This window comes from Erpetoichthys calabaricus, chromosome 7 (assembly GCF_900747795.2).
Source record: "Erpetoichthys calabaricus chromosome 7, fErpCal1.3, whole genome shotgun sequence".
NCBI classification, from domain to species: Eukaryota; Metazoa; Chordata; class Cladistia; order Polypteriformes; family Polypteridae; genus Erpetoichthys; species Erpetoichthys calabaricus.
This window is the reverse complement of record NC_041400.2, coordinates 123,661,944-123,689,322: the sequence shown is the minus strand read 5'-3', so window position 1 is coordinate 123,689,322 and position 27,379 is coordinate 123,661,944.

The window sequence follows — 27,379 nt, the reverse complement described above, 5'->3', positions numbered from 1 at the left end:
ATATCATAAAAACTACTGAATTTTAAGTCAAGGGACATTATGCTCAAATAATATAATGTACTCGTAACACTGCATCTAGAGTATTGTGTGCAGTTCTGGTAATCACAATACAAGAAAGACATAGCAGCACTTGAAGCTGTGGAGAGGAGAGCAACCAAGTGCCTCCCAGGACTTAAGGACATGTCCTACTCTGACAGACTCAGAGAACTAAACCTGTTTAGTCTTGAGCAGAGGAGAGTCCTTGGTGATCTAATCCAGGTATTTAAAATGCTCAAAAGCATTGATAAAGTAGATCCAGCAACATTGTTTCAGCTTAAGGGTGAATAAGATACTTGAGGACATCAATGGAAATTAAGGGGAAGTGCATTTAAAACTGAAGCCAGGAAGCACTTTGTTACACAAAGAGTTGTGGGACTCTGGAACAAACTACTGAGACGTGTAAATGAAGCAGAAAACTTGACAACGTTTAAGAAAATTTTGTTTGAGAAATTGGAACAGCTTAGCTATTAGCTAAATGAATGGGGTTGATAGACTAATGGTCTCCTCTTGTTTGTCAGATTTCTTATGTTTTTTATGTTTTAAATCTGCAATTATATTGTTAAACCAATCTTATGACATTTATGACATACTAGCAGGTGTACCTGGAGCTGCCTGGGATGGGGGCACCAACTAACTTTCAGAAATGAACACAGTCTACAGTGTTCTTCTGTACAAATAGGTAATGTGTGAAAAATGGCATAACTAGTTTCCACTGTGTGGATTTACATACCAGACAAGCACACATACACACACAGATATTCAGCTTTAGATAATGAAATATTAAGGCTATAACTCCAAATACCATCAAGTCACTCAATCATTTTAAACATTGCTCTGTATTTATTTAGATGTCTCTAAATCAAATCTCTCCCTATATGATAAAACCTAAAACTATCTATGGCTTGCTTAAAAGCTCAGCATCCTAGTCAAGAGATGACTACATGATTTTTACCACAGGCTGTGAATGACTTTTTGAATATTAACTGAGAAAATAGTTAAACACTGCACAAATAATCTTATATTTGTTTCACTTTAAATCTGTCATTCATCATGTCCATTTTGTTATCCCTATTCCTCCAAATCAGTTTAATTTTTATATATTGTACACTTTCGCTCACAAGGGTGCTACACCTTGTGACACTAAGGGTTTTCTGTTTTTTCCATGTTCTGAAATTGTGCAGCTTAGGTTGATGGAAAAATCTAAAATGTTGAGTGAGAAAGGGTGGAGTGGCATGACATCTACAGTTAATGTATGCCTTGTGCTTAATGCTGCCAGGATAGGATCCAACCCTCTACGACCTTACTTTGGACTAAACAACTGTGGAAGATGAATGAATGCCAAATTGTTTATTAAGCTACTCAGTAATAATAGATGATGTAATAATTAGGCTTGATTTACTACTTTTGCAAATCTCAGTTCTATTTTGCTGTGAGTGCTTAAAGGATATTAATGTAATGTGTAACATAAATGTAATGACTTTGCCAACAGAAGTTCTAATTTTCCAGTTGGCCTTTCCTTGGAGCCAGCTGGCAGTATATGATAGGTCTTTTCTATCACTAGCTTTTTGCAAATAATAAAATGTATGGTTACAGATTTAAATTATTTATTGCATAGGAAATGCTGTATTTCATTCCATCCAGGAAAAAAGATTACACATTTCCCATAATTATATGATTGGACCCTTGTGAATAATAATCACATGAACACACATGCCTGAGTCCTGGGGTTAAACATGCTGATAGACTAGCTGGAACTAAAGCTTATGAAATCAGCAGATAGCATTTATTGAAAATGTGTTCTATTGTTTTATTCCTATGGTATACAGCTAATGCAAAACTGCAAGGTTTCTTTATAAATATTAATAGAATAAGGATATTAATCCATAAAACTCCACAGTATATTAGCGATTATTAAATCTGGTTGTGATGTTTTGCAAAAGTGATGACAAATGTTTTCTTTCTGCAGTGTCAGATTAGTATGTGCAAAATGACACATTGATACGGTAGATATTTATTATATTGATACATTAACTAGAAAATGAAAACATAAATGTTTTTCTGTACTGAAAATCAAAATATCTGTTGGCTGCAAAACTGTAAAACAGTTCTTTAGGCAGCTCCTTGATAAATATGGATTACTTTTTGTTGATAAAATATAGTTTGGTGATGAATATGTTGTTGGCATTTATTGTAAAGGAATTTGCAGTAAACAGTATATATCTTTTACCAGCCAGTTTATCTGATGATTTGCATTACTTAGATCAACTGAATACACAATTGCAATTAATTGTCTAAAAGCAATTGGGAACAATATTGATTTCTCTAAAGTAATTAAAGTAGCAGGCATGTATGGGTTTTTTTCTTTGTATCCTATTGGCACTTGCAATAAGACTAGCTCTGAAAATAGCTCATCTAAATTATGAAGTTTCAAAAAACAAGTGAGAAAATGTCACTGAAAAGATAATGGTGTGTCAAATGTCCCATGTCTGCCAATGCAATAATAAAACTAACTTTTAGGGTCATATGAATACTTTGATGTAGATTATTTATTTTGCCAAAAGCCTTTTCACATAATTTGTTGCCATCCTGTGCTAGAAGACCAGCCTCTGGCCAAAATAAGAGGACAGGCAAAATAGTTCAAGAATTTCAACTTGATGTCCAGGTTACTATAAATGGCTGCCCTGACCTTGGAATGGGATTTAGAAGCTGTAGAGAGGTTATGTCTAGGGCTGATTGGGGTGATAATTCAGGGGTGTTGTTCTCTGTACACGTAACAATAAAACTTGCCCTACTACTAATACTGGTGGAATGATCTTGAGAATAAGAGAGAGAGATGGGAGGTGACTGAAATTATTTCATGTATGCATTACACAATGTGATAGAGATGACACTAGGAAAAATGACTGTTTAGGATGTTCCAGGCAGGTAGCAGGGATTTGTTTATTACATTTACTGTTTGGTTTAAATTATCCATTCTTTCAGTTCAGTTCAGTTTGGTTTAATTTCATAATGTTTTATTCAGATACCTAGGGGACACTCTACTTGTTACAATGTGTACTCTTAGGAAATACACTGTATTATTAATAACATATTGTAGCTTTCTCAAGCCTGTATAGGCTCTATCAAAACTTCATTTTCCCTGTTTTTTTTTTTTGTATTTTTGCATTATTAGCATCTATAACTACCATTTTCAGAGTCATTCCTTAACATTTTGATTAAAACTTGTGGAAATATGAACTGAAAGGTTACACTTGCTCTTTTAGGGCATTCACATGTTATAAAATACCACATCACTCAAGTTTCACATTCTGTACCACCACTAGTTTAACAAAGGAATTATTCATCCATTTCACCAAACCTAGATTTTAAATCACATCTTGGTTTGTTGTTGCTACTGCTCATTAGCATTAGAATGGAGATATGGGCTGCTGATGAGAGAAGATGAAAACAAAAACTTCAAGCAAAAGTATTTTTCAGCAAAATAAATCTATGAGGTTAGCCAGTCAGTTAAATGACTGAGACATGTGATGTGTGGTGAGGTTCACGGCTGGTGAGGCACTGACTCCTTCAGAGTCAGATTTACAAATATGAACCCAAAAGATGAGCTTATTCACTATTCAAATGGCAGCCGGCATGCACATTCACTACTGGTTATGTTTCATATCTCATCCGCATTCTTTACATACACATAGGTAACATACATATTTGGCTAAGAAAGAATGTTACTTTTATAGCAGTGAGAGAGAACGGAGAGAACACATTCGTTTTGCACTCTCCATGTGTTCTAAATTTGCCGTTGCAATTCCACAATTCCTACTCATTCAATAAAAATGAAAGTATTGAGTGGCGAAAAAAAAAAAAATGGATTTCAATTTTAACCTTTTGAAGAGCAGCAGCACCAAGCACCTGTTTGGCTCATATTCGCCCCCTCTGGTGCATCACGGTACTGTCTGCCTCACCTTGTGTCATTTCACTGCGGTTTTATGTCTGGTCAGCAAGACTAAATATGTCACACACATTCATTAAAGATATTAGCCAGATTGTGGAAAGTCAGGGAGTATAATAAACGTGTCTGCAAACATTATATTGGCGACTTACAGAGAAACAGCAACAGGCACGCGCCAATTGTATGTATCAACCCAGTGTGTGAGGAAGAGCACAGTCCGAGGTGAGGTGAGGCTCGTTGCTGCTGCACCTTGCTTTTCTCCCCTATATTTGAACAGAAAATGTGCCAATTCAGAGATTTTGACTATAAAAATTATCAAAATTATTGGAATCATACAGAAAACAAATTTATTGCACAGACCTGTGGACACATTTATTTTATGTCATCATTATTAGTTTTGGGGCGGCACAGTGGCACAGTGGGTAGTGCTGCTGCGTCGCAGTTAGGAGACCTGGGTTTGATTCCCGGGTCCTCCCTGCATGGAGTTTGCATGTTCTTCCCGTGTCTGCGTGGGTTTCCTCCGGGTACTCCGATTTCCTGCCACAGTTCAAAGACATGCAGGTTAAGTGGATTGGCAATTCTAAATTGTCCCTAGTGTGTGCTTGGTGTGGGTGTGCGTGTGTTTGTGTGTGTGTGTGTGTGTGCCCTGTGGTGGGCTGGCGCCCTGCCCAGGGTTTGTTTCCTGCCTTGCGCCCTGTGTTGGCTGGGATTGGCTCCAGCAGACCCCCGTGACCCGGTAGATAGGATATAGCAGGTTGGATGATGGATGGATTATTAGTTTTTTACTTTTCATGATGATTGATGAGACCTGCCTCCCCTGACCGCACGTACCTGACTGAGACCACTATGACATTAGCCAGGTCCATCAAGGAGTTCTGGAATAAGTTCAAGGCAGTCTGATAAACCTGTGAGGGACTCATCACTCTGAGAAAAAAAAGGTAATAAAAAACAAAAACAACCCATAGTGTGCTTATGTGTGTTAAAAGAGATGTCATGGTCTTGGAAGCCAAAAACGTTATCTCCACAAGTAAACAAAGTTTACCCTGACAGCATGATCATTGATGGATTGTCAGTCCATAATGGTGTATACCAATGCATACACCTATACCAAGATGATATAGTTTTGCCAGTTCTACTAAGTATTTGAGATGACAGAAGGAAACCCATGGGGACAAAGAGAGAACATCCAAACAATTCAGACCAAGATTTAAATCTAATTTGCTAGCGCTATTAGGCATCACGTTAAACACTGCACCAAAACATGAAGCACATATCTGCTCTAGATATTCCAATATAAATGTTTAATTCTAGAAGTTTTTGACAATATCCCAATAGTTTAAAAAGTTAAGGAAACTTTGGTCATCATTACTGCTATAATCATGAAGGAGTTCGTTTAATTAATGGTTCACGAGTTTAAAAAGGTGGCTAGTTTTCTGATGGAACAGAAGAAACAAGTGACAGTGAATCATAAAATTACAAAGTGCACTTCTTTTTACTGGCAAATACTGAAGCTAAAAGTGAATTGATGATAGTGATTATTTTTTTTACATCTTGCAAATAGGATCCTGACATCAGTAAAATGTCAAGATGTTATCCAGCAACCTACTCATCTTGAAAAATGTATCCAGAAAAATAGGGTGTCTAATTTAGTGTAAAAGGAATGCAAAATCAAATTAGTTCCTGCAATAATAATTTTTCATACAATCTGTACAGGAGTTTGAGTAAAAAGACAGGATTTTTTTTTGTTTATCATTATTTATTCAGATATTTTAAAATGAACAGTTTGAAAAGGGTAAAGTATTGTTGAACAATACTGTTGGAAATGTATTTTACATCAAACTGAAAGGATAGCACAGTTTTTTTGTCTTTATTTAAACACTGCTATCTAAATTAATAGCTCTTTTTATTCAGAGAACAAAATAATATTCTCTACCTGAAAGGTTATTCTATTTTTAATGAGTTAGTTGCAACTCTCATAGAGCAAATATATCAAGTAATAGACAGTTTTAAATAAGCATGAGTTTCATACAAAAGAAAGTGAACTTAAAAGAATAAATGCAATACAGAAGTTTAAGGGTGGCATTTGAAAATTAAACAAGCCAAGTAATTGTGTCATGGTGGCACATCGGGTAGGTTTGTCATCTCAGACTGTTTTAATTCACTCCCAAGGGCTCCAGATGCGTGGAACTTGTATACTTTTTTTCAGTCCTTACTGAAATTTTCTTGAAAGGCTTCTGGTTTCTACCCATAGTCCAAAGACATACTAATTTGAATGACAAATATAAAGTGGCCCTGTGTGAGAATTTGCATGAGTGTTCCCTTCAATGACTCGTCACCCAATCCCGCACATTGCTGTCAGTTTGCACTTCCATCTCCAGTCACCCTGTGATGGAATAAGCAGTTTCATAAAATTGACAAGCTAATCTGTAATAGATTAGCTCCCTATTAAGGACTGGACACTACCTGTTTTGTAAAGCATAGCCAATGTTCATGGTAAACACACTACTGTAAAATATAACTAATGCATTTTATTGATACATTCCATCTTGTTGCACCACAAATATTTACACTGCTACAGAGTGTTTTCCAGATTCTCTGCCCACACTTGGAGTGACGGGGATCTTCTTAGTTTTTATTATCTGACAGTGAAGAGCAGTTTGCAAGTAATGTCATAATAAAATCTTGTCTTCCAACACAGTACAAACTAGGCCTGTCTCTCCATATTCAGCTGTCAGTATTCCATGAAGGTTGATTTCCACTGAATTAGAAGCCCTACAAGCAAAAAAGGTAAATGTTCTTAAAATAAAAAAGCAGGGTGGTGCAAAGCATCACAGGATGTAGTTTTCTATATAGAACATTAATCAGTATGTGAGAGTTGAATGATGTTCAACTCGCTTCACTTGCATAAGTCACTGTTCTTCATGAACCTCATGGAAACATACATTTACATTGATTCAAAAGTTTTAAAGGAACAATTTGAAATTGTGACTATTTGCAGATGCCCAACAAGAAACTCTCTCAGAGGGAATTCCTTTCTTGTAAGTACTAGGATGCTTTTTAATTAGCACTGGGTCAAAGAATAAGATCATTCTTTAATTAATCATTTTGACCCAGTTTCAAATGGGCAAATTATATTAACATAATTTAAACTATTCTGCAGAATAATATGAGGACAATGGTTTCACTGAAAGTCAAAGTTCCAGTTGTCAGCAATCACTGATTCATCTCAGTGTAGGTATCTTTACACAGTCATACATGGATTGCCGTGGACAATCAGGTTGTTTGGCCGAGAGCAATTTAAGCTAAATGCCATATGATAAAAAAGAAAGTTCTGTTAAAACTAGGAAACAAGGCATAAAATTGAGCAAAATTTTCTTCTGTCAATAACTGCGATGAATTACCAGGACGATAGGACACAGATTGTTGTAGTTATGTTTTGAAAGTAAATGTGAAAAAATCATTACAAAAGCAATGGGAATACTGTATTATGTACTCAGTCACTTAACAATTTGATGGTCATTGATAAAACATAACAGAAGATCCCAAAGAATGGCATAGCACTGTACAATGAACACTACACAAAGATCATGTAAAAAGTGACTAACTTTTTTATTTTCTTTAGAATTTATTTTAATGAACCTTTACTACTTGATGTATTGCTAATACAGTACATACATACCATTAACGGTGCACTGCATGATAACATGCAGTGAATACACTTGACTTGAGCATTCATTGTTTTCATACTCTCTCTGTATGTTTAGCATTCGTTTGCTCAGAGATTGATGCTCTTGCTGCTTCCTGAGCAGCTCTTCTTTTCTCCACCCTAGCAGCCTGCTTCTTCTCTTCTTTCGTCGGCATCTTTTCACATTAAAACTGATTAAGTCAGTGTTTGTGTTGCAATTACTTAGTAAGTTTTCCTTAATCTTTCACTTAAGCCGGAACTTAAGTCTTCAATCTGCCTCAAGAATGATTTAAGATATGAAGAGGTAGGGGAAGTGACAGTGAAAGTGGTAGGGATGAGAATGGCGTCCATACGCATGTGCCTTATGGCCGCCCTGCTGGCCGCTGCCAAGAGTTGATTCTACAATAAAATAAAAATGAAAAGAGGAATAATGCGCGGCACGGTGGCGCAGTGGTAGCACTCACAGTAAGGAGACCTGGGTTCGCTTCCCGGGTCCTCCCTGTGTGGAGTTTGCATGTTCTCCCTGTGTCTGAGTGGGTTTCCTCCAGGTGCTCCATTTTTTCCTCCCACAGTACAAAGACATGCAGGTTAGGTGCATTGGTGATCCGAAATTGTGCTTGGTGTATGGGTGTGTGTGCCTTGCAGTGGGCTGGCGCCCTGTCCGGGCTTTGTTTCCTGCCTTGCGCCCTGTGTTGGCTGGGATTGGCTCCAGCAGACCCCCGTGACCCTGTAGTTAGGATATATGCAGGTTGGATGATGGATGAAGAAGAATAACCTTGGAGGTCAATCATCACCCCAAAAGTGGATAGTAGACATCACGTAGTATATGTGTATAAAATTTCAGGTCAATAGTTCAAACGATTTGCGAGCTACAGGTGATTTAAAATCCTGGACAGACAAATGGACAGCCACGGAAGCATATTATAGAAGAAGATACATCATCTTTGAAATGTATTTGTTTGTTAAAAATGATAAGCAAATCGTAATGGTACTTTTCTGTAATATCATATCATGTTCTAGCAAAACAGTATTTTGGATTAATTTCTCTGTCAAATGAATGCAATGTAGTTTCTGTATTAAATACATTTTTTGTAAAGCTTTATGTATAATATTAAGATTTTATAAAACCTGAATTATACCAATATAATGCAATGTATTGTATATTATCCATCCATCCATTTTCCAACCCGCTGAATCCGAACACAGGGTCACGGGGGTCCGCTGGAGCCAATCCCAGCCAACACAGGGCACAAGGCAGGGAACCAATCCTGGGCAGGGTGCCAACCCACCGCAGGACACACACAAACACACCCACACACCAAGCACACACCAGGGCCAATTTAGAATCGCCAATCCACCTAACCTGCATGTCTTTGGACTGTGGGAGGAAACCGAAGCACCCGGAGGAAACCCACGCAGACACGGGGAGAACATGCAAACTCCACGCAGGGCGGACCCGGGAAGCGAACCCAGGTCCCCAGATCTCCCAACTGCGAGGCAGCAGCGCTACCCACTGTGCCACCGTGCCGCCCGTATTGTATATTAGCTTTTTCCAAAATAGAGTTCTACCCTGTTTTATTTTATTTTCCATTTTTCCCATAAGAAACAAAGATTGTTTTGGATGTGACTATTAGTATCCTGGCTGATCAGGGCAATAAATATTCAATTACAGCACAAGCCTCAAAGTGTCGCTTGCTGTGCCACAGCTCTACAAGCCATTTCTAAATGTCTTGTTAATATAACCATAAATAAGAATAAAAGTTTAACATTACTGATCAAATAGCCCTGTAAGTTTTAGTGTGGAAAAACGGCAGTTATGAGCAGGAACCCATATATTTTCACTGAATAGCTGTGATTAAATTTTTATTTCAATGTGTTTTCTTACTTTAATTTTTAATGAATCTTGCCTTTTTGTGATTTGAAAAAAAATATTTGTATTGTGACTTTGTCAGTTCATCTTCTTTACATTAAAGAGAAACATGTTTTATGCTTTTTAATAAGTTGCATATTTATTAAAATTCTTGAAATGAAGTGCAGGCTAAAATCCAGGCAGAAAATGTCAAGTAATACTTAATATTTCAAAAAAGCTTAAACAGGCAGAGGGGAGTGGTTATCTGTTTGTCACTCCAAATTAAACAGCTTGCAGAAAAATATAATCACCTATGGAATATTTCTTATAACAGCCACGCCACTAAAATTAAAACAGTTCCAGTAAATATCTTGGAGTAAATTCCCTACTACTTTCATTAAAATTCATTTTTTAATATTGCATTCAGTAAAGTAACAGTAGGGATTTAAAATTCAATTTATTGTTAAATCTTCAATAAACAACATGCTTTTTTCAGGCACATTTTAAATCTAGCTTTCAAAATGTTTATTGCTTTGTTTTGCCAACTATTGGAAATGTTCAGATTCTTAAATGATAAGAAAAAGGTCAAAAAAGTATGTACAGGACATTCATGAAAAATGGGTAATTTTAGTTTTGTGTTTTTACTTATGATTAAATTACATCTATCTTTTGTGTTTGCCAACATACTGAACTACAAAACCCCCTTCAAACTGCACTATACAGCTGAGCCCTTAGGAATGTCTTCAGACCCTGTGGAAAATCGGCATGTGGCAACAGAAAAGTGTGGCAGGGAACCAGCATCTAAAAGCAATATTTGTGTCAGTGAGGCAATAAGAAAAAAAAACAAAAAAACTTGTAATTAATGATCTTTTAATTTTAAACGTCACCAAGGTCAGATGCCATTTTGGAAATTTTTGTGCCCCAAGCCCTATTTTGATTGCACAAGAGTAAAACAGAGGGGACTAATAGGAAAAAATATTATAACATTTGGAGTTTATTTAACTGGTACTACAGTAATGATGTTATATAGTATACTCTATAGTGTTCATTGACAACTGCAACACTATTGCTACATAATGTCACCAAATAAGTCTTTCAAATCTCCCATCTATAAAAATGTACTTCCAGGGCGAAGTCACCATGGCAAATCACAAGGCACAAAGCAATTCCTATTTTAAAAAGGACTGACAAGAAGACAGCAAAATGAAAAACAAGACAGTGATAGACTATAATGCAGTAGCTTCTTTGTTAGCAAGGGCATGCTAGGGGTGCAAAAGGCACAAGAGAGAGAAGAGCACTAGTGGCCAGTGAGATCTAAACCTTGCATGTTACTTTGGTACCTTGGAAAGCCTGGCAGGAGGTCAAACATCTTTTGCCATATAGGTGTCACTTTCAAGGATTATCAAAACATATGTGTACCAAAAAAAAAAAAAACGAGATCACAAGATGAAATGATAATGTGGTAGCTCTGTAACTATCAAAAAAACAAAGAAAGAAATGTAATGGGGAACATTGAGCTTACAATCAAAAGTGAAGTAGGCGGAAACTCTCTGGTGAGAGGTAGAGAGGCTGGAATCTTACAAGTGACATTAAAAGTGCAATGGCAGAATGGTTTTTATCATTTTCTACATAGGTAAAGGACCATACTCTGGAAGAATAAAAAGCACACTATAGTGTTAAATAAACTGTGATAAAAATCTTTCATTTTACAAACTCATTTATTTTAATATACTAATGGAGCCTGTTCTCGCAGAATCTGGTGCAAGGCAGGAACCAAACCTGAATAATACACCTGACTCTCACAAGAACATATTTACAGTATACACACCAGCACACACTTACACTAGTCCTTTTAAAAAGTCTCCAACCATCCTATCCTGTATGGTTTTATGATGGGAAACTAGAATACCCAAAGGAAACTCATATGGGCATGGTGAGGACATGTAGACTACACACAATACAGTGACTGAGCTGAATTCTGAACCTTGGCCTTAGACACCATAACTAGGTAGAGTAGTTATTTTATCCTTTCAAGTTAATTATGTTGGTTTGGTTTTCTAATTGAAACAGCGTACTGTCACATACACTATATGGCCAAAAGTTTGTGGACCCTGACTGTCAAACCTATATGAGTATACTGGATATCATGTTCCAAAATCATTGGCATTTATATGTATTTGGCTTCCCCGTTTAGGCTTCACTCTTCTGGAAAGGCATTTCACAAGATTTTGGAGTGTGTCTGTGGGAATGCATACCCATTCAACCAAAACAGTATTTTGAGATCGGCCAATAATGTCAGATGAAAAAATCTGTTTTGCAATTTAAATTCTTCCCAAAGGTGTTCAATAGGGTTGTAATCAGGGCTATATGGAGGCCTCTGGAGTTCCTGCACTTCCAACTTGTCAAATTGTGCCTTTATGTACCTGACTTTATACACAGATCCACATTCATGTTATGACAGAGAAGAGCTTTCCCTAAACTGCTGTCCAAATTTGGAAGTGCACAATTGTCTAAATTGTCTTTGCATGCAAGCAAGCAATAGTCTCCTTCTATGGAACCAAGGGACCTAACTCTGAAAAACAACCTTGGACCACAATTCTCCAACACCAAACTTTACAGAAAGTGGGTTCTCCTGGCATCCTTCAGACCCAGATTCATCCATCAGAGTGCCAAATAGTGAAACATCATCCATCACTTGTGAGAACACATTTCCACTGTTCCAGAGTCCAATGGTGGAGTGCCTTACACCACTCTCAGCATGACACTTGACATTGAGCAAAGTGATCGTAGGCCTTGTGTGCAGCTGTTCAGCAGTGAATCCCATTTCCTGAAGCAGCCGACACTACTGATGTTGCTTCTAGAGGGAGTTTAGAACTCTATTGTGAGTGAAGCAACAGACAATAAGTAATTTTTTGTGCTATGCATTTCAGCACTCTGTTGCTGTGCTCTGTGAGTTTGTGTGGTCTAACACTTTGTGGCTGGGTTTCATAATAATAGCACAAACAGTTGACCAGGGCAGATCTATTAGAGAAGAAATTTCATGTACTGATTTGTGTAAAAGGTGGCATCCTATGACAGTGCCACATTTAAAGCCACTTAGCTCTTCAGGGTGACCCATTCTACTGCCAGTGTTGTCAATGGTTATTACATGGCTGTGTTATTGATTTTATGCACCTGTTAGCAATCTGTGTGGTTGTAACACCAGAACTTATTAATTTGGAGTGGTGTCCACATGCTTTCGGCCATATAGTGTATTTTATAGCAAACATTTATGTGGAAAGCCACCCAAACAAACTTGTTTTAACATATTAGCAGTACCAATAAAAAAAAAGCTTTTGTCAATCCAAACACAGTCAAATAATCAAAGTACCCTGAAATAATGCCATATTGTAAAAAAACAAAACAATTTTGAGGAATTCATTTTATGGCTATTAAAGAACAATACAACTTTATGCTTCACAGAAGATGACCAATGAATATGAATAGGAATATCTTGATTGTGTTTTATATCCCTGTTCTTGTTGAAAAAGGATGAAAGTTCTGCATCCTGGTTGTGCCATATAGTCCTGCACTCTTCCTAAAAAAATAATTAAATTACTAAATGGTTTAAATTAATAGAAACTAGGGGGCTTTACCCCCTGCTCGCTTCACTCGCCAACCCTAGGCCTGTGCGGTTCTGCTGCTCGCGTATGGGGATGTGGGTGTACAATTTAAACAGATTGTTATTTTCATAGGCATTGTTACATATGCATAATAGAAGTAACTATTTTACATTACAGCGAGTAATAAACCATACTAAAGTATAGTAAAACATAATAGTTTGAAAGTAAATTATGTTTCATGTTGCATTAGCGTTATTCATTGCGTAATACGATTTTGTTCTATTTGGCTTTGAAATTAACATGCAAATACTTTTTAAGCTTACACTTTTACTGTAAAACCAGTAAAAACCATTTTTTGAATTAAATTTCCATCAGTATCGCATTGAATTTTGATTCTGTGTTTCAACTTTCATCTTGACAACACAACGTATAACTGTCTGTGATTGGATTTCATTTCTTTCTCTCTATAAAATAAAATGAATTTTCAAATCTTTGGCTCTGAGATTTGTTAATTGTCTTTGCAAAAGTTATTCTAATGGGAAACTGTTAGCGTTTTAATATGAATGGCATATCAAGATCTCCTTTGTTGTCTAAATTTATCGGCGGAAGATGTACTACATTACCATTCTTGGATACATCCTTCTCTCTACAGTAATTCGTGCGGCGGAAGACCGGACGCTGTTAACGGTTGTAGATATTCTTCGGGATATTGTAAGCTGATGTTTTCATCTTCCGCACAATCACCGCCAACTGTTTCAGCATAGTCTATTGATACACATTTAACCAATTTGCCGTGTAACTGATCATCATTTTTGGTTTTAATTTGTTTGACTTCATCGTTTCGTTTTGCTAGGATTGCCTGTGTAATCATTTTTTCTGTTGATAACCCTTCATGATGAAATTTTTCAATAAGATTTGGACATGATACATCTTCTTTAATTGGGAACTTAAGGTGAGGAAAATGTTAAAATTTATAAGAGCTGAGAGGACAAGAACTCTGTCTGTCAAAAGCTTTCGCACAAATGAGAGGTGAGAGTACTGTGTGCGTGGTTGAATATGGTTGAGAGAAGGTTATGACTTGAAAGAATCTCATGGCCAAAGTCTTGTCTGGCGGTACTTGAAAAAATCTCTTGAAAAAAGTCTTGTCCTAGAAATTTTTTATATAATAGAGAAATATAAAATAGTACAGTATGTTGACTTAACTTTTCCCTTTTTGATTTCATTTTATTTTATTGTATTTAATATAAAAATAATTATATGTGTAATATAATAATACAATAATGATCATATTATGTCATCTCCAGACAGAGGAGCAACTTCAGTGACAGACTGCTGTCACTGTCCTGTTCCACTGACAGACTGAGGAGATTGTACCTCCCCCACACTATGCGACTCTTCAATTCCACCCGGGGTGGGGGTGGGGGGGTAAATGTTAATATTATACAGTTATTGTCTTTATCAGTATGCTGCTGCTGCTGCTGCTGGAGTATGTGAATTTCCCCTTGGGAGTTTGCATGTTACTCTGGTTTCTTTCCACGGTCCAAAGACACACAGGTTAGGTGGATGAGCCCTAGTATGTGGTTGGGGTGTGTGTCTGTGTGTTTTTTTGTCTGTGTACACCCTGCAATGGACTGGCGCCCTGTCCAGGGTTTGTTCCTGCCTTGTGACCTATGCTGGGGTTCAGGACTAAGTGGTTAAAACATGACTGAAATAGCAATTAAAGTGCCTCTCTCTCCTATAGGTGAGATTTTGTATTTTGTAATTTTAGAAATATTGTCCACACTCTAAGATTATTTGATTTTTAGAGATACACCTTAAATATGATGATAATATAGCATCTTCCACAACTTCAGGACTTATGGTATTTCTGAGTTTCATACATGGATTAAAATACATGCTCCGTTTTGTTTGGTGTAATTCTTTGAAAATCTTTTTTTAGTGAAGGTAAAGCCTTTGTTGCTCTTCTTCCTTCTTCTGATACATTTTTTAAACTATACTCACCTTCAAAATGCCTATAATAATTACTTTGAAGGTCAAATAAGTAATAAAATGTATAGCTTAGCCAGGACTAAACATTGAACCTTTTCTTCCTTTAAGTGTGTTGCCTTTTTGTACATTTTTCTGATTTATTTAGTTTCAAACATGAATATATGATTCCTAACGTTTTAAAACATTGGCTGCCAGTATATAAGCAAAATCTGAGAGTTTAGAATATGCAGTTTGTGAAAGCAACTTCATTTAAATTCCCCTTATTCTTATTTGAAGTTTAATTGTAACTTTCCTTTTCAAGGATTTTTGAAAAGGTTATTAAAATTTGTCCCTGCAAATGTTTTCCCACATCAGTGGTGAAAGGGTACAGACAAAAGATGTTACAAGTGAAATTACTGCCACTTCTGTGTGGATTACCTCAGCCATATTTCTCTGAGTCAAAGAGGATCCCGGTAAGGGCTTTCATTCTCTAGTCTGCAAAAGGGTAGGTCCTTATGGAATTCATTATTGAAATGCTGAATAAGTCAATACATGGCGAAAAGGGCTAAGGCAGGGTAATTAGTGCTGATTAAGGGAGCCGTTTGTCTGCACAAGAATAAAAGCTGTTTTGTGTTTTCCTGAAGTACACATTCAAAAGGCTTCAGTAAATCACCATGTGAAACTAGACTCTTACATTTTTGAAGATGCAAAGTATTGTAACTATTGCAAACTACTGATGCTTGGAAACATAATTAGACATTTTACTTGAAATACAGTGTTTATTTAGAAGACTACTGTATATAATATAGATTTTGAATTTAAAGGTAGGCAATGTATGAGAGTGATTAGAAAAAGTGGAGTAGAGTTAAATCATTATTTGGAATTGTTTTCCTGTAGATGACTTTTGCATTATAAAATTCTCAAAATATTACTTTCACATTTATAATATACAATTCACTCACAACCATATTCTGTATGTTGTAGCAATGCTACCCTTTGCTATTGTTCTGAACCCAGACACTGTACTTTAATATTCTCAGAATATTGCTTTGTACTTTATAATATTCAATACATTCACATGCATGCATTTTGTAGCAATGCCCAATGAATCATGAGTAATTCTAGATACGTGTTTCCAGCTCTAAGACAGTGACAATCAACTGACGCAATTCAAAAAGTGTTTTCAGTTAATAAGCTGACATTTGGCAGGATCATACATCTAGGACAGTAGGTATCCACTAAAAGAGATAAAGTGATCCCTCCTCCATCACGGGGGTTGTGTTCCAGAGCCCCCCGCAAAAGGTGAAAATCCACAAAGTAAAAACCATATGTTTATATGGTTATTTTTATATTGTCACGCTTGGGTCACAGATTTGCACAGAAACACAGGAGGTTGTAGAGAGACAGGAACTTTATTCAAACACTGCAAACAAACATTTGTCTCTTTTTCAAAAGTTTAAACGTGCTCCATGACAAGACAGAGATGACAGTTCCGTCTCACAATTAAAAGAATGCAACCATATCTTCCTCTTCAAAGGAGTGCACGTCAGGAGCAGAGAATGTCAGAGAGAGAGAGAAAAGCAAACAATCAAAAATCAATAGGTGCTGTTTGGGCTTTTAAGTATGAATGTCAGAGAGACAGAGAGAGAGAGAAAAGCAAACAATCAAAAACTGATAGGAGCTGTTCAAGCTTTTAAGTATGCAAAGCACCGTGCGGGAAGCATATCGCTTGAGAAAGCAGCCGCAAGTTAGCCCAGCAAGAAAGGGAGCAACGTGAAGGTAGTCTGTCATCATTTTTTAGACGAGTGTCCGTATCCTCTAGGGGTGCGAACAGCCCCCCTGCTCACATCCCCTCCGTCAGGAGCAGAGAATGTCAGAGCAAGAGACAGAGAGAGAAAAACAAACAATCAAAAATCAATAGGTGCTGTTTGGGCTTTTAAGTATGTGAAGAACCGTACAGGAAGCATATCGGGCAAAAAAGCAGCCACAAGTAAGCCCAGCAAGGATGGGAGCAATGTGAAGGTAGCCTTTCAGTGTTTTTTGAGGAGCGTCCGTATTATCTAGGGGTGCGAACAGCCCCCCTGCTCACAATATATTTGAGGAGTTTTATTTAATACGTAATACGTGCTCTAATTGAGTAGCTTCTCAGCCATCTGCCAATAGCGTCCCTTGTATGAAATCAACTGGGCAAACCAACTGAGGAAGCATGTATCAGAAATTAAAAGACCCATTGTCCACTGAAACCCACGAACCAGCAGAAAATCCGCGATATATATTTAAATATGCTTACATATAAAATCTGCAATAGAGTGAAGCCGCGAAAGTCGAAGTGCGATATAGCGAGGGATTACTGTATTTCAATATATCAATATTTAGGGTTAAAAAAACCAAAACACTACTGTAAAAAAAAAAAAAATACCCCAAAATCTCAAAAACGGTTTGACTGATTTAACTGAAATTTAGCGAGGTTATAGGGAAAAAAAAGCCAACACATGTTTTTCATTTCTAGATATTTGACAATAATAATCTAACGATTGGGATATTTTATGTCACACCATCTTTTTTATACTCGGTGCAGACAACTGTCAGTTGAACACCACCAGCACAACTGCACCAGTTGCCAATTGCGTAGATGAATAATTGAATAAGCAAAGGTGTAAGAGCCAATCATAGAAAGTTAAAGTTTTGAGTTAAACTCATATTAATGTTTGCTTTATTTGAATAGAATATAATTTCTTCCATAGTCATAGACAATGCTATAGTCTTTTCCCCCTATTAGTAAGAGATAGAACCGTCTTGCTATAACTGAGAAACAGTGTGATAATAAGCTCTAGTTGTTGTTTAGAACAGGTCCCAGTAAAGAGGGACTTGATAAAGCCATTTTAAGTTTAGAGATGGGATAAGCATACAGTTTTCTGACCGTTTTTAAATGGTTCAGAAATTATAAGTGTTTGGTTACGATTTTAGATGTAACAAGATTAAGCTTAGAACTAAATTTTTCTTATTATAATTTTTTCCTTTTTTTTTGCTATTTTAATTTTCTTTTTTGTGTGAACTGTTTTACTTAACTAAACTTTACAAAAACGAAGATATTTTGTCTGTGGAATCATTTCTGCGCGTCAGGCTTTTGTTGAATCCCATTTTTTTTTGAGTTAGTGCTGCAGAATTTTGGAAACTTTGGGAAAAACGCAGCTACAAAAGGTGTTATGAAAAGGAAAGAGAGACAGGATGATAGGTGACATGACCTCTGAAATGGAAAAATGAAGTAAGATGTGCTTATACACTCAAGGTGTACAGCACAGCTGCCAGGCAGGAAGACAGAAACACAAGAGGAGTTGGATTCTTTGCACCCAAGCCAATAAGCTGCAAAAGACACCACTAGCATAGTACAGTGCTGGTCAACCTATCAGGTGACAGAGGTGAGTCCTATGCATGTGTGTAACACCAAGAGAGATCCAACACTAAGTCCCGAATTTAACATAACCTAAACTTTGCGAGCAGAAGATCACTGTCAAAACTCCCACATAAAAGCACAATATTTATACCTTCATCTAGTATACCAAAATTCTACCTCCTACACTGACTGTACATATAGTTACAATTTCATTTCTTTTCTGAGGTGTTGTTTGCAACTTAATTTTTTCTTTACAGTACATGCACCAAACACTTAAACTGCATACTAAAACAAACACACTATACAGTAAAGCACATACACTGTATACTGAAACAGACACTTCAAATAATGAGATTTTTGTCTCAAACACAGTATTTTGAAATTTTCACAATACATACTGAATTGTGTACCCTGTGGACTGAATCGTATACACTATCTGTTGGTAATAAGTTAACAAATTGTTTTCACTTTCCAGTGTTTTCTTCCTTTGGTTGTAACAATTCATACAACATAAGTTGATATTTCTCATACACAATAAATAAACATTTACTGACTTGACTGTAACAGACATGCAACCGCTAAAAAAATCGAGAAAGTTGTGAACTTGCACATTTTATGCTGTAAACTTCCTGCCAAACAGGATCTAGGAGTGAATATTTCTCCGACTTACATTGTGGTGTGATGTACTGAAAATCTCATGACACATGTTCACACAACACAGAAAAATCTGCTTATTGGTATTTTTTAGATAGGCTCAATTAAATATAGATTTATATTCCATTTCTTTTTTTCATATGATTCCATTCTCAAAACTACATAATTCAAATCATGGCCTCCTCCCTCAAAAAGAGATGTGTGGGAGGGGGTGCATATCAGTATACTGCATATGAATTTTCATGCATGATACAAACATTTCAAAAATTTTAATTCATTTTATGGGCTGCCTAAATGTGCATCCTGTAAACAGCATTGCTTTATGTAATAACTACAAGAAAAATACAATTCAGTGTTACGACTTTATTGTCGGGCTATGGCGCTGGTAAAAAAAAAAATTAGGAATTGAAGCTTGAATATACAAGTAACGAAAAACATGAAAAATAACACTTCAGTGAATGATGTAAACAATTTTGTTAAATTGTTAACATAATAATAATAGTAATAATAATAATAATTTGTCCATTTCTCCATTTTCTAAACCGGCTTTATCCTGAGCAGGGTTGCGGGGAAGCTGGAACCTAAGCACAGTGCGCAATGCATAAATAAATAAAGACATACTATATGTGGTTAAAATTCCCATTATTACTACTGTTAACTACTTTCAGTTTCAAAGAATCCAGTTGCCTGAAATTTTGTGTTTCACATTTATCATCAACAAAAGCCAAAATCAATCACCAGGAAAATGTTTTACTCATGAGCAATTGTGTGTAGCATGGTCAAGAATAAGCAGCTCCAATGAACTACAATAATAATTTTTATCCCTGAATAAAAAAATAAAAAAAACTACAAATACTGTATACACAAAAGTACTTAGTTACATAGTACTTCTGATTTCCCAGGCAAAGCTGGGTAACATAGTTTAATTATATACTGTAGCTTGTTAATGCTTTCATTCGTTCCAGGCAAAGCTTTTAACACATTGTAAATTTTCCATTTTCTATGAACATTACCCATATGCCTTGTGGTCCAGAACAGATTTGCACTTCTTGCTCCTTCCCTTCTTGCTCATTTACTTCTAAACATTTTATTAAGAGAAGCCGTATTTTGTATAAACACAGGTTTTAATGGAAACATTAGCTGGAAGCTGGTGGTTCCTTTGTCATTTGCAGCTCATTATTAACTGTTGGTTGGTTAAGAAAACAGACAACAATTAAAGCCTAAATGAAACAGGTTAAAACTAAAATAGGCAAATAAGGGTTCTGAATCATAGCAAGCAAGTCAACTAAAACTAAGCCAAAAAGACATACTGCTACCATAATAAATAAACAGGTTCTATTTAAGAAATTGGTTAAAGCGAAAAGCTGCATCCACTGTGGCCCTCCAGGATAAAACCGAGTAGCCTTGGCTTACATAAATGTCCCTATACTGCTTGGTTTTGCTTCAATACATGTTGCTCCATTGGAGGTTATTAAATGTATCCAGTTCTTAACTGCTCTGGAGTCTCTTTTGTTACATTAAGTTATAAATATCTTGTCAAAGCCATATCTGGTATATGTGTACTCTGAGTTTTGATCAGTTTCAGAGCCATATTCACGATTCAAAATTGCACGCATTCACAGATCCTCACTTATGTCAAAAGTCTAACTATAGTGTAACTGTCTTCTTGCCTGTATATATTGTCATAAACCCAGAACATCAACAGGAATCTTCTGAAGCTAGCTCAGGTCATCATTTACACTTACGCTGAAAATCCGCCTTATTTAAATGTCTTGTTAAAAATCTCAGTACAACTCATAGTTTCAACCTTTCAAATACTACAATTCAACAGTTTTCCTAAATAATATATTTAGTGCTGTTTTCTACAGTTTACTGTAGTGTTTCATCTTGTACATACTGAATACACTGTCTTTTCTTCTTGTTATACTCATATTTTGTAGTAGTATTTACTATAAAATGGTTTTAAAAATACCTTAATAACTTAATAAATGTACATTTTAAGCATTTGACGTGATACTGGTTCTGACTTATAATGACAATTATGGTGTACATTTAAAATTTCATGTTGCCTAAAGAATGTAATATATAAATTATGATAGGCTGTATGAAGTCTACTTCATACATTCTATCATTCTATTGCCTATTTACTGAGACCATTTTCACCGATAAAAGGATGTGGGCAAGAGTTAATCCAAAGGACATTAATTATGTTACAGTAGCCATCTATGGACAGAGAGTCAGTGCATCACTGGGTCAATTCAGTCTCACTGTATGTTTTTCATGCTTGATGTTTGTGAATTTCCCCTTGGGATTAATAAAGTATCTATCTATCTATCTATCAATATGATTATAGCCAGAATATTTTTGTGTATTGTAACTAAATCTTAAGTTCAATACCAGCATTCCAGACTGTTGCTTGTAATTATTGCCTAGATACACCATGTTGTTTAGCATTTATATTTTTTAGTAAAATTCAATATTCAATTTATAGTTGTAAATAATATAAACTAATTATTATACTTTTTGTTTGTTTTTATACTGTGAAAATCAAATTGAAATAAACAGGTGTGACAATAGATGGATAGACACTGTGAGACACGGGTCCAAACAGCACCACACAAACACTGCTTCTTTATAAAAACCACACATTTATTAATTAAACACAGTCCTGCACAGCACACAGTGCTCCCAGCACCAATCACCCTGCACATGAGCCTTTCTCTCCCTGTCCGTGGGCCACCTTTCCTCTCTTCACAGGAGCTTCATCCTGCTCCCACTCCCGACTCTAGCTCCCTGATTGTAGGGAGGTGGCCCCTTTTATTCCCACCCAGATGTGCTCCAGGTGCCTGATGGCACTCTTCCGGCAGCATTTCCTGGTGTGGCGGAAGTGCTGCCCTTGCACCCGAAAGCACTCCGGGCATCCCTGGAAGGTCCTTCCTCCACCCTTCCATGTGTGGTGGAAGTGTTGATCTCCCGGGCTGTACAATGCTCGGGCTGCCCCCTGACAGTGGCCACGGGCCCCAGTGGGCTTGAGTCTCCTTACTCCTTCCCCATGGTCCTCTCCTTATCCAGGGCGGTTGCCCCCTCATGGCCCGGAGAATGTATAAGACACCTCCCAGTCCTACCAGGCGTCCTGGCTGGGTCTGACCCCCAACCTCCTGTGACAACACTTATATCTTAATTTTTGTTTCCACTTAGTGAAATATTAGAAAATATTTACAAAGATCAGCAGGACTCGTCTACTAAAAGTGTGCATCAGACATACCTCTCCAGATTTATATTATTTGAAATATATCAGAAAATGGACATTAATTGTGAACGAGGGCATGTAGTTCCAGCTTCGCCAGGACGTAAGTTTTGAGATTGAACGTTTTGGTTCACTGTGATTTCCACACTACAGTGTTACCCTAATACACCCTCAATAACAAAACAGGAAAATTATATCTTACATTACCTTATATTGTCTTTGGGTTGAACTGTAAACACTTCTTTATTATACACACAAATACATACATTTATTATGAAATATGACACTAAATAAATTGTAGTATAAATGTGTTAATTAATAATGTTAATAATAATAATTATTTATTAGCTTTCTGTATTGGGCGTGGGTGGGTTTAAGGATTGTGTAAAATGAATGTTTTTATTTTTTTCTGTGATTTACTAGATTAACAGTATTTTGATCTTCCAATATTTCTATAGAAACGTGTGTTTGATTGTTGTACTGTAACAATTATATTATGCATCTGGAAATAAACACAATTTAATTAAAGAAATTAGTTTCCAGAACTTATTTTCTGAGCTAACTAATAAGGTATGCACCTACTATAAGAAAACTCTACTTAATCATTATTTGCATACTATGCATTTATTTAAGTGTAAACTGTATATAAAAGAAGTAAATAAAAATCAATAGGTGCATGCAGTCTAAAGTAATCTCTTAAAGTGTTAAATAATTTTAAGCTGATTTTTACATTTAATGCCTATAATAATGTGTAAAATAGTTAAACATGAAACAATTACAAGAGAAAATTACCTTTATTATAAATAAAGGTAATATGTGTTACCTATGTATTTTAAAGAACAATATGTTGTGAGGGATGGCCAGCAGCTCAACCCAGACGAAATCCCCAGGACGCTAGATAGCGACTTCCCTGCAGCTTAGCGGTGCCCCAGATTAGTCCCTACAGTGCAGAGTACTATAAGAGATGATGGAGTTTGGCTTCACAGCCCTGCTGGGTACCGTGGGTGCCGCCAGGGGACGCCGCAGGGAGACCCGGAAATACTACCAAGAAATGGGGACAGAAGGACAGAAGTACTTCCGGGCTGAAGAAAAATGTAATTCTCCATCTGATCCGGAAGTGCTGTCAAGTCACGTGAACAGAAGAGGAGAAGCACTTCTGGGTCAAGAACTATATAAAGGACTAGTAGAGACCCAGCAAGAGAACCGGAGTTGGGAGGGAGTGTGACAGAGCTGCTGGGAGGAGAGTAGGAGAATTATTGTGTTAACTCACTGTCTCGGTCAAACCCTTGATCTCGTTCTTACACGTGATATTTCAGTTAATAATATTGTTTTATGCGATATTTCTTTTACTGATCACTTTTATATAATGATGGATTTGAATATTACTGTTGATGTTCCTACTACTAGTTGTGCTCCACGCTGTTCACGCTTTTAAAATTCTTCTATTATATCCGATTTTAAAACCATATTCTCTAGTTTTGATGTACATGTTCAGTATGATGGTATCGATGATTCTGTTTTAGAATTTAAATCTTCTTGTAAAATGGTTTTAGACTCAATTGCTCCACTCAAGATACGCTGTAATAAGACCTGCTCCCTGGCTAAATGAAAGTACGCAACCGCTATGCCGCGCCTGTCAAACTGCAGAACGGCGTTGGAAAAAAGATGGACTAATTGTTTCTAAACAGATTTTTAGGACTTTTCTATTTAACTTCCAGGTTGCAGTTAAGAAAGCTAAATATGATTTCTTCGCTGATTTAGTACCCCATCATTCTAAGAATTCTAGCGTCTTATTTAATTCAATTAATGTGGCCATTCACCCTCATTCTGTGATGGGATTAAATAGTACTGTTCTTTCATGTGAGCGGTTTCTTTCATTCTTTGTCAGTAAAATTGATACAATCCGCTGTAGTATTGTTCCAACTGGCTATGAACTTCATACTGTTAATCATGGCATTGTCTTGGGAATCTTTTGATCTTGTCTCACTTTCACAGTTAAAAAGTACTATTGACACCTGTAAACCTACTCTCAGTCCTCTTGATATTGTACCACCACGCCTCTTAGTGGAAACCTTTGATGTTTTGGGTCCACCTTTACTAGCCATTATCAATGGTTCTATTAGTGAGGGGGTTGTGCCCTCATTTTTTAAACATGCTGTGGTGCATCCCTGCCTAAAAAAGGCAGAATTAAATCCTGGAGTTTTAGCCAATTTTCGTCCAATTTCACAATTGCCATTTCTGGCTAAAATATTAGAAATAATTATTTATAATCAATTGGTTGATCACCTTAACTCCAATAATTTATTTGAGATCTACCAATCTGGCTTTAGGCGTTATCATGGTGTTGAGACGGCCCTCCTGAAAGTATTCAATGACATCTCTATTATTACTGACTCAGGTGGCGCTGCAGTCCTTGTCCTCCTTGACCTGTCCGCTGCCTTTGACACTATGAGATATTGCTGTTGCGGCTTGAACATCTTGTTGGGCTTAAAGGGGCTGCTCCTAAATGGTTCAGGTTATATCTAATTGGTAGACACGTTTCAGTGACTTTAAATTCCTCTTTTTCGTCTACTGCTCCTCTTAAATGTGGTGTTCCTCAGGGATCCATTTTGGGTCCTATTTTATTCTCTATATACCTTCACCCTATTGGAGCTATTTAACATTTCTTTTCACTGCTATGCTGATGATACACAGATTTATATTCCCGTCTGCAACTCTGCAATGAATCAATTGTACAACTGTCTTTTTGAACTAAGATCATGGATGGCTAATAATTTTCTTGATCTGAATCAAAATAAAACTGAGGTGCTTATATTGGGTCCATCAGCTAAAGCTCAAATTGGTCTTGGACTTCTCTGTCTTTTGCAAACCTCAAGTCCTTAATCTTGGTGTTATCTTTGACAGTAACCTCTCTTTTGAGAAACAGATTAATTTGTCGTTTAGGTAAGATCAAGCCTTTTTATCTTCTAGGGATCTTCAGAAAGCTACTCATGCTTTTATTTTTTCTTGCCTTGATTACTGCAACTCGCTGTATTCTGGGATTAGCAAATCCCTGATACGCAGGTTATAGTTGGTCCAGAATGCTGCCGCTCGCTTTCTGTTTGGGGCAAGAAAGTCTGATTCTGTTTCTCCAATATTAGCTTGTTACACTGGCTGCCTGTCAGTTTTCGAATTGATTTTAAAATCTTGTTGCTATTTTTTAAATCTTTACATAAGCTTGCTCCTGCCTATTTATCTGAATTGTGTGCTTTACACCAGTCATATAGAGTTCTTAGATATTCTGGTCAGTTTTCTCTTGTTGTCCCACGTACCAAGTGTAAAACTAAGGGGGACAGGGCTTTTGCAGCTGCTGCTCCTCGCCTGTGGAACTCTTTATCTCATTACATAAAGAAGTCGTCTGCAATTGAACTGTTCAAAACAAGATTAAAGACTCATTTCTATTCACTTGCTTTCTGTGACCTTCAGTAATACTGATGGTTTCCTCATTGTGATTATGTAATCTTATTTCTATTTATTATTTATTTTATTTATGTTCATTTATTTTATTTCTATTTATGTTAAATGTATGTTTTTTTTCTTTTTTTATTGTAAAGCACTTTGCCCACAGTATTCCTATGTTGTTTTAAATGTACTATATAAATACATTGACATTGACATTATTGTCTTTGTATGGTGGTGAAGGTGTTTCAAGGCACCACTATATTTAAAGAGAAGGAATAAAAGATCCTTTTGGTGCTTTTACCTGGTGTCTTGGGTGTTTGTCTATTGGGTTTGAGGAGCGACAGCGCCCTCTAGTGTCACAATGTATTGTTCTTTCTTATTATTTTGTTACAGTTATGTTACAATGACTGCTGAGAATGAGAGGTAGTTTTTTATTTTAAAGGTTGCAAAGCAAACAGTTGCGAGCTCAGGGGAAATTTCAGCATAGTAGAATGAAAAGACATTTTATAATAAAAACAATAAATATGAATTTTACAAATATTTTAAAAATTAAAAATATTTAAAGAGTAATACACAATAATTATATTTTATTTTTATTATATAGTTTCTTTTTCTGTAATTTTTTTCTTTAAATATCTGGACATCTAAATAACAGTCATCTTGTCCTCAACAAATCCTAATATGTAAATATGATCTGAAATTTTACTTTGGCACATTTTCCTCAGTAAAAAATAATTCAGTAGCTCATAGAGCCACCCTTACTACTTTTACATCTGGACATGTAAAATTAAATATTTAAAATACATCTCTGTGTATTTGTTCATAATGATAAAAGTCCTTCTCATCCATAAAAAGTCTTCCTTGTTCATGCACAGCATTTACTTTTTATCAAACTTTTGGTTGGGAGTTGAGAAATACCATGCTGCCCATGGGTGTGATAAGTAATGATTTTCTTTGTTTCTCACTGCACATATTTAATTTTTGTATTAATAACAGATGTTTGGCAGGAATGACTTGGAGCCATACACAAAAAAACTGGTCTCACATAAACTATCATGACCCCATTTATCTAATTTGTTTTTAAGAAAGGGGGTGTTTTTGTAGAATACATGTTGCAATTAATGAACCTGAACATGATAAAGTGTCTTTGTAAATGTGTTTTATATAATAACATAGATCAATTTGTACTTTCTGTCTACTTTTACTACATATTTATACATATTGTCATAGAGAACATGGGTTTGCTGCCATCCCAGCTGAGATGGAAGGATTCTTACCTAGTCAGGAGGCCTTTATCACAGAAGGATGGAATGAAACTAAGTCGCAGGGCAATGCACTCCCCCAGCATTAGAGAAGGCAGCATTCCTCTTGTCGATTCCCCAAGTAAACACCCGCAGGGCTATGTGGGAGTTGTAGTCCTGGTCAGCAGCCCTGCTGGTTTTATTGGGAGCCACAAGTGGAGAAGAATTCCTTTTTTTAAGGGAGTTTAATCTGCCCCAGCACTGCTTCCTGGGTGCCGTATGGTAACACTGGAAGTACTCCCAGGTCCAGGAT